Here is an 8,332-nt window from a genome sequence, read left to right as displayed (position 1 = left end):
GGTGTGTGTCCAGCCTGGGCGGGGTGCCCGGGGATCGTGTTGTGGGAGGATGGGCCAACGGTGAGGGAAGGCAGACTTCGGCTCCTTCTTCAGGGTTAAGCACCGCTTCGCCCCCCGCAGGAGTAGGTCTGAGCCAGTGCTGGGCTCCATGGTCCCGGGGGCTGAGCCCCAGAGACAAGGCAGGGGCCGGCCCCCCAAGCCTCCATTCCACCACCCGCGTTGGGCTTGTTCCTGTCCTGGCCCCTTCTTTCCTGCCGTCGGACGGCTGAACCCAGACACCCTCCACCCCGCTCTGTAGCCGGCTTTGTCCCCGGGCCACCTTGGCACCACAGGTTTCCTCCTTGGCAAACCTGCAGGACGGCCGGCCTGCCCTCCTCTGGGGCCAAGTCGATGGCACACTGAGGTGACGTGGTGGGGGCCGGGGCCAGAGCCTTCAGCAGTGGCCCCGGGGGCCTCGCAGACCCCTTCCCAGAGCTGGAGGCCTGGTAAGCCACACACTCCACACTGCGCCCCATCCCAGGACTGGATCCAGAGCTGGGATGCCTCCCAGGTCCTGACCGTATCCTTCCAGAGGCTGAGCCAGGCCTGGACCCCGTCCCCGCCGAGTGAGAAGGCCGCGGAGGGGTGTGGGGTCGGCTGGGCAGGGTGGGCAGGGGAGGGCCGGGCCTGGATGTTGTGAAGGGGCAGCCAGACAGCGGTGGGATGGGGGGATCATGCCCAGAGCTCAGAGTCCCGTGGGACGTGGAGAGCTGCTCCCCAGCCTGAGGCTCATCCCCGCCCCACCCTCTGTGTCCTTGGCTGAGAGGTTCCTGGAGGGCGTTTTCAAGGAAAGGGGGAGGGTGGCATCTGGGCTCAGATCGCGGGACGGGCCTCCCATGGGGGGGCAGCCAAGTTGACTGTCCCGATCTGTGTTGAACAGAGGCCCCAGAGACAGAGCTATGCCCTCAGGGGTGGGGGCACCGTCCTCCATGGACCGGCTCCCAAATGTGCTTAACTAAAGCCTGCTGGCCCCTATCCATGGAGTTGCCCTGGGCAGCTGAGCTGTGTTTGGGGAGACCCCGCGGGATGGGGTTGGGGCTGTGCTGTTGCCCTCTGAGCCCCCAGGGCTGAGATCGAGGTTCAGAAACTTGTATCCAGTCTCTCTGGCTCCCCAGCTGGTGCTAGTAGAGACTCGGGCTCGATTCCTGGGTCGGGAAGCTCCCCTGGAGAAGTAAATGGCACCCCACCCCATCTTCTTGCCTGGGAAATCCCATGGACAGAGGAGCCTGGAGGGCTCCAGTCCACGGGGTCACAGGGAGTCAGACAGGACTGAGCACAGCACCCAATCTCTCTGGGAGTTTGAGGAGCTGGACAGTCAGGCGGGTGGGTGAGGATGCTGAGGACTTCCTGGGCCCCGAGTGGGACCTGCCAGGAGACCAGGAGACCGTCAGCTGGTGGCCCAGCTGCTATGACAGGGAACCAGGGTCCGGATGACCCAGCAGGTGTGGGGGGCTGGGGCCGGCCTTGCACTGGACGTGTCCCACCTCCGGGCCTCTTCTCTACCACCCAGTGTGTATATCCAAGCCCAGGAGGAGGAAGGCCAGCCCGGCTACCTCAGCAAGCAGCCAGGCGCCACCGAGCCTCCTGGCAGCCACTGCAAAGAGGGCTGAGGGAGCACTCACTGGGAGGGAGGAAGCAGGAAGCAGACGGACACTCCACGGAGACCGTTTCCCCTGGAGCTGGCTCCAAGGGGCGGGTTGTGAGCTTCCTGCAGGTCAGGGGTGGCCTCGGGCCCCGGCTCCAGACCCCTGGACCTGCCCCTTTGGGGGTACAGAAACATGGGCAAAGCATGTTGTGCTATGAGTTTTCTGTGGCTTTCAAAGTAAGTGAACCACAAACTTGGTGATACTTTCAAACGACAGGAGTGTACCCTGTCCCAGTTCTGGAGGCCAGAAGTCGGAAACGAACCGAAGCGCTGGCAGGGCTGTGCCCTCCAAGGTGCTTCAGAAGCCTCTTTCTCTGCCTGTCACCAGCTTCTGGTGGTGGCCCGCGTCCCCGCCTACCTTGCCTTGTAGTGGCTTCCCGCCAGTTTCTGCCTCCCTGGTCCCAAGGGCTCCTTCCCCGCGTCTGTGTGTCTCCCGGCGTTTTAGCAAGGCGTCTTTGGCTGTGCCGGTCTACGGTGCTGTGCGTGGGCATTCTCTAGGTGCAGAGAGCAGGGGCTACCCTCGAGCTGTGGTGCACAGGCTTCTCGTTGCGGTGACTGCTTTTATTGCAGAGCACAGGCTCGGCTGCTTCCTGGCGTGCGGGACCCTCCCGGGTCGGGACTGGAACCCCTGTCTCCTTGCTGGCGTGTGCGTGCCTAGTCGCTCAGTTGTGTCAGACTCTGCAACCCGTGGACTGTAATCTGCCAGGCTCCTCAGTCCATGGGATTCTTCTGCGAAGAACACTGAGGTGGGTGGCCATGCCCTCCTCCAGGGGATCTTCCCGGCCCAGGGGTCGAACCCGCGTCTTCTGTGTCTCGTGCATCGGCACCAGGGAAGCCTCGGGACTCCCTTCGTACGGGGACACTGCTTACTGACAGGAGCCCGCCCCCACCCAGGATGACCTCATCCTTACTGGTGACTTCTGCAAAGACCTCCTTTCCAGACAGGGTCCCATTCAGAGCCCTCGGGTGGATGAGGATCTAGGGGAGGTTGTTCAACCCACTGTAGCAGCTTCTGCAAAACCGTTTCCTCCTCTGGAAAATGGGGAAAATTAGATGCCTGCCTGGCAAAGGCAAAGGCAAAGGCTTAGATGCAGCAAGGAAGGCGTCCAGCACACACTCACGGGTCGGCGTTGAGCACCTGTGGCTCTAACCAGGCTTCCGTGGCCCGGTGCCCAAGCCTCCCAGCCACCTGACGGCCATCACGTCCATTTAGCCATGATTACCGGGCCCCGTGGGCGCCCCCGAGACAAAGATGCAGGAGGTCAACGGGAGAGCAGAGGTGGGGGGCTGTGATGGGGGTCCTGGGGCCCTGCGGGAGCCGGGGCGACCCCCAACCAGGACGCAAGGGAGGGCTTCCGAGAGGAGGCGGCAGTGCTGAGGTCGGGCCTGAGGGAAGAAGAGTCCAGGCAGCGGGTGAACCGCTCGCAGGAGAGTCCGGCCCAGCCACGGGCGCTGACCTGGAGGGCAGCATGCACCTCTGAAGGGTGTCCTAGTTGGGGAGGGACATGACCTGAGCGCTGGGGCTGCAGGGGGGAAGAGAGGGGCGCCTGGGGATCCCATGGGGTTCCCACCACTTGAGAAGGGGAGGCCGCGGGGGCCAGGGTGGCTGGGGTCAGGGGTGGCCGGGGCAGCGGAGCGGGGTGGGCTTGGGGCCGCTGGACGAGGCGGTGGAGACGCCTGGGCCCTCTCCCCAGGCCTTGGCTCTGCCTGCCGTGGAGGTCTGGGGAGGGTCGCCACTTAGCTCAGGTACGGGCTTGTTGGTTGAAGCATCAGCCGACAGGGTGTTTCAGCAGGATGCAGCTAGAGACAGGAACTGTGTCCAGGCAGGGCTGAGACGTGAAGGCGGTGAAAGAGAGGCTGAGAAAGGGGCCGGGGGGAGGGCTTCCAGAAGCCCAGGCAGGCCGAGCCGGGAGTGTAGAGCATGAGAGCGTCGGTGAGACCGCACGTCCGTGTAGCCCCGTGCAGGGTCATAGCCGTGGGCAGGGGCTTGAGCATCGCACCCGCCCCCACCTGGAGACGTACCCGGGTGGGGGCTGGGGGCTGGGGGCTGGGGTGTGGATGAGACACCGCCTTCCTCCCCCGCCCCCTGGAGCTCCCAGACTCGCAGATAATTACGAGGTGATCCGATAAATGCTACCTGTGCAGGGAGCCGTGGGCAGGCAGGGGGCGGCGGCGGCAGGCCCCGGGTGCAGCCGGTCTCAGCGCGTCTGTCCAGCATCTGTTTGAGGGATCCGTGCTCTCCAGACAGAAAACGGAGGGCTGGGAAGGAGAGGAGACTCTGGGCCGCCAGGCCTGGGGTTGAACGTGAACCTAGGCCCTGCACGTGGGGCCCGTGCCCTTGGTCGCCCTGCCAAACCGCCTCTGAGGTTGGGAACTGGGCTCGGTCTGCCAGGTGCCACGCGGGCTCTGCAGCCCACAGCCGATCGCCCTGGAGGCCCTCGCACCTGGCCGAGCGCCAGCCTCTGTCCTCACACCGAAGGCGGGTGCGGAGGTGGGAAGCCCCTGCAAGGCCGCTGGCGGGTATCTGGGGGCAGCAGGGCCCTGCCCCTGTCTGCAGTTGGCCAGAGCTCACCTCCCGCCGCCAGCGGGCCAAGCCTGGGATCTCCTCCCATCCCTTCGGTGTGGCCTTCATGGCTCTGAGAGACAGTGGCCGGATAGCCATAGGGTGGGGGGCCTCGGACAGCGGGCAGGGTGTTAGGCTACGCCCACCTGACGCAGGTGCAGAAGGCACTCCAGGAAGGCAAACATTCCAGGAGGGCTTGATGTTGGGAAGAACGTGCCAGCGACCCGCCGTCTCTCTGTCCTGAAAGGTAGTGAGTTCCCTGTCAGGGCAGGTATGCAAGCCAAACTTTCTGGGGTGATGGAGATGGAAGTTCAGAGGCCAAACATTTGGGGCTGTGTGACCCTCAAGCTGGTGAAGATGGGCTTTTGTTCAGCCAGCTGACCAAGCATCTCCTTCGTGCAGACCCCCGGGCACACAAAATGTCGCTGATGACATATCAGGCCTCCTGGCTCCCACAGGGTCTGGAGGGCGGGTCAGCTGCCACTTGCGTCTGGACCTCCCTGCCTGGCTCTCTCACTGTGATGGCGTTACGGGATGTTGTTTCTCCATTTTTGTTTTCCTTCTGGCCATGTCACCTGGCCTGCGGGACCTCAGTTCCCTGGCCAGGGGTTGAACCCCAACCATGAAAGCCTGGGGTCCTGACCACTGGGCCTCCAGGAACTCCTAGGAGGTTGTGTCTCTACCAGCTGGGACCCACCTGGGGCACAGGCTCACCCGGCACTTCTGGGGGTTCAGGCCCAGCCGCTTCCCAGGGCCTGACAGCAGGGCGTGGGGGTGGGGGCGGCGCCCCGGGGGTAAGAAAGTGTTTTCAGGGCCCTTCTCTGTTGCCTGCGTTGCTGTCCTGCCAGGTAGCTTTGGGCAAGTTCTTTTTCCTCTTGGGCTGCGGTTTCCTGGGCCAGGAGCACCCTGCTCGCCTGCCCTCCCAGGGCATTGTTGTCCCAGGAGCAGACTGTAGCCTGTTGGGAGCAGGAGCAGCCTTGGAGGCCACTGTGGGCCCGTTTCTCATACGGGGGATGGGTCGGGTGCCTGCCTGCCCGCTCACCCCGCCCCTGCTCCCCAGGTCCGGGGCCTGAGTCTCCGGTCTGGCCAGGCCCTGCAGGCTCTCTGGGATCATTAGCAGATGAAAGACTCCGGGAGGGTGGGGCGGGGTCCTGAGGCTGCCTTGGCAGCTGCCCCTGGCTGGAGGCCAGCCTGACCCAGGCAAGCTCCTCCAGGAGCAAGGACACAGAACGCCCAGCTCAGTCAGCCCCGCCAGCGCCCCTGTCTGCCCTGCCCTCCGCCTGGCTCCCAGGGTGGCTGCGGGACTAATGGTTGCCCACCAGGGTCTTGTGTGAAGCTGAAACTCGCTCAGCTGTGGTCTGTACAGTCCGTGGGCTTCTCCAGGCCAGAACACTGGAGTGGGTCGCCTTTCCCTTCTCCAGGGGATCTTCCCAACCCTGGGATCGAACCCAGGTCTCCCACAGTGCAGGCGGATTCTTTCTTTACCAGCTGAGCTATCAGGGAAGCCCGTAATGAGTGAGCCAGGGTTAATGGGTTACCCAGCCCAGTGACACATTCACCAGCCTCCCCGGGCTCTCAAAGTCCAGACGCACTGGCCTGGCCTTCGAGGTCTGAGCTCAGCACCTTCCTGTTCCAGCTTGGATGCCTCACGGCTCTGGAAGGGTCAGGAAGGTCAAAGGTCTTTCTTGTGTTCTCTCTGCTCCAGAGATGTCCCCCCAGGACCTGGCCTCTGGGCTCCAGTGGCCCCTCCGCCGGGCTGGCCTCCCCAGTCCAATCCCAGTGGTGCTAGACAACCCCCCCAGCGACGGCGTGGGGCCCTCCCTCGGGGTCCTGGGCTCCCCATCCATGGCTGACTGTGCTACCCCGTGCTGGGTCCCGCTGGGGGCTCCTGGAGAGAAGAAACGGCGTGAGTCAGCGGGGAGAGCCAGTGAACGATCGACTGATGGGTGCATGCGTGCAGGCTGCAGGCGGCGTGTGGACCCCAGAGGCTCTGCAGGCTTGGACCTGCCCGCCTTGTGGGGGCAAGCACCCCACCCCATCTTGTTGGGCAGGGCGTGAGCAGACCGCCCCGTTGTCCGTTAACCCGCCTGCTCGTGACCCCAGAAAGTTGGGGGTCTGAGGAAAGGTTCCCCCGGTCATGCGACTCCCTTCTGTCCTCGTGACCAGGGTCCTTCGAGTGACAGCCTGTGGATGCCTGCGGCCTTGGGGCTGGGGGAGAGGGCGTCCCGTGGCCAAAAGTGGGGGCTGCCCCCCGGATATTCTGAGGGGCCAGGAGAGACCCATTGCCTGACCTGCCCCTGCCCGAAGCCCGGCCTCATTCAGCTCCACAGAGGGCCTCAGAACTCAGGTCCTTTTACCCCGGGCTGGGGACCCACGGGGCTGGAAGAGGCTGGCCGCTGTCCCGGTCACACAGGGCCCCCCCGGGGCAGGACCGGGGCCGCGCCTCCCCCCCACCCCCGCCTGGAAGGGCGCCTGTGCCTTTAAAGCCTCCCCCCACTCCGGCCCGCGGGGGGCGGGGGGGAGGGAGGAGCCGGCACGGGACTGAGCTCCGAGCCTAGTGCTGGAGCGGACGGAGGGCCAGCCTTGCAGCCAGGTGAGCCGGGGCAGGGCGGGGGTCCGGCTGTGCCTGGTGCTGCGTGACCCCGAAGCCGCCGCCCACCCTCTCTGAGCTGCCCGGGGTCATGGGAGAGGGCAGACCTGGGACCTCTTTGGGGCATCTGGAGCGCTGGGTCTCAGCCCCAGCTCTGTTCTGCCCTGGCTGTGCTCTTCCTCTCTCAGCCTCAGTTTAGTCACCTGTGTAATGGGAGTGCGCGGCCCTTCGGGGTGATGGGGGCGGGGCTGGTGTGGCCAGATCGCGCAGAGGGGTCGCACGGGGGGCAGAGCCTTAGGCCCTTGGCCTGACCTGGTCTGTTGTCCAGTAAGTGGTCTGAGGCTGCCTGACCAGGCTTCCCGGCTGACCTGGCCACGGGTGTGGGGTGGGTGGGGGAGGCTGGGGGAGTGGGCTTCTCAGATTGAGAGGGAGGGGGCCCATCGTGGAGAAACTGAGGCCCGGAAGGGTGGGGCAGTCTGGGCTCTTGGTGGGGTCGCTGGGGGGTCTGGAGTGGAGGCAGGCGGCGCTGGGGGCTGGGCGCCGTGCCCTCAGACCACATCTGCCCCCCTTGGGCTCTGGGGAGTGGAGAGGCAGGCTGGTGGTGCAGGGGGGCGGGGGTGGTGACTACGCAACCCCAGGGGGCACCCACCCCCTTGTGGTTCTTGCAGGCTCTGACAGCTGTTTGGACAGGCTTCTGGCCGAGAGTGGGGTCATCAGTTCTCGGGGGAAGGAGCTGTTTCTAATTCTCAACCCTGTTCCACCAGGGTGGGCAGTGCGGGGCACGGACCCCAGCTCCGGCCCAGGTGTGGTGCCGAGCTTCCTGCCCAGGGCTGTGCTCTCGGACCCGGGGGACGCGGCTCTTCACTGCCCACCAGGTGGTAAGTGGGGCACTGGGGTGCCTACCTGCCTGTCCACATGCCTGCGGGCCCAAGTCACCCCTGCCTGAGCCTCGGCTTCCGGCCAGCCTGTGAACCGCTCTAGGGCTCTGCCCAGTCTCGCCCCTCTGATTCGCGCGGGAGGATTAGCAGAGAAACCCCAGGCTGTCGGCGCACCTGATCTCTTCATGCTCTCGCTGCGTGTCCCGGAACCTGCTCGCTCAGCCCAGATTCCTCATGGGTGCGTGCGTGTGTGCGCGCACGCGGGTGCATTCATTGGGAGCAGGTGGCGCACGGCAGACTCAGTGTCTCTGGGTGCGTGATACTTGCATACTCCTGGGGGCAGGGAGCTCACCACCTTATGTGCCTAGCACAGGAGCCTCAGGGTCTGGAGGAGACCGCCAGCCCAGACCCCCTGCCCCCAGGCCCCCGCCTGCAGTGGAGGTAGGGGACCAGCTGGGACGGAATGTGACATACTTGACGTGGGAGGACGGGCTTTATCGTTCCGAACGTCTTGCCTCTGTTGACTCGGCCTGTGAGACACCGTCACTCTCGTCCTTCCCGAGACCCTGCAGCTGCTGCTCGGCTTGTCCTGGGCCCCATGGCAGGTCCTCCAACCC

At 65.1% G+C, this 8,332-nt stretch overlaps 1 protein-coding gene across 6 annotated transcripts in view; it reads left to right on the top strand.

Annotated features, from left to right (window-relative positions):
- Positions 1 to 342: 342 nt before the first annotated feature.
- LOC129542466 (glutathione hydrolase 1 proenzyme) overlaps positions 343 to 8,332 on the top strand; it is a 27,286-nt gene continuing 19,296 nt past the window's right edge. For 4 of the 6 annotated variants that reach the window (XM_088828362.1, XM_088828360.1, XM_088828363.1 and 1 more), the window contains exon 1: positions 345 to 485. The gene's annotated coding sequence lies outside the window, so the exon portion shown is untranslated. Of the gene's footprint in view, positions 486 to 8,332 lie in introns of all 6 variants that reach the window. The other 2 variants (XM_088828364.1, XM_055404894.2) reach the window with 2 other exon arrangements.

The sequence above is a fragment of the Moschus berezovskii genome, chromosome 19 (assembly GCF_049115385.1).
Source record: "Moschus berezovskii isolate FMDL1 chromosome 19, NW_MosBer_1.0, whole genome shotgun sequence".
In the NCBI taxonomy this organism is placed as follows: Eukaryota; Metazoa; Chordata; class Mammalia; order Artiodactyla; family Moschidae; genus Moschus; species Moschus berezovskii.
The sequence above is the reverse complement of the archived record's forward strand: the minus strand, read 5'-3'. Positions and strand labels throughout refer to the sequence as shown.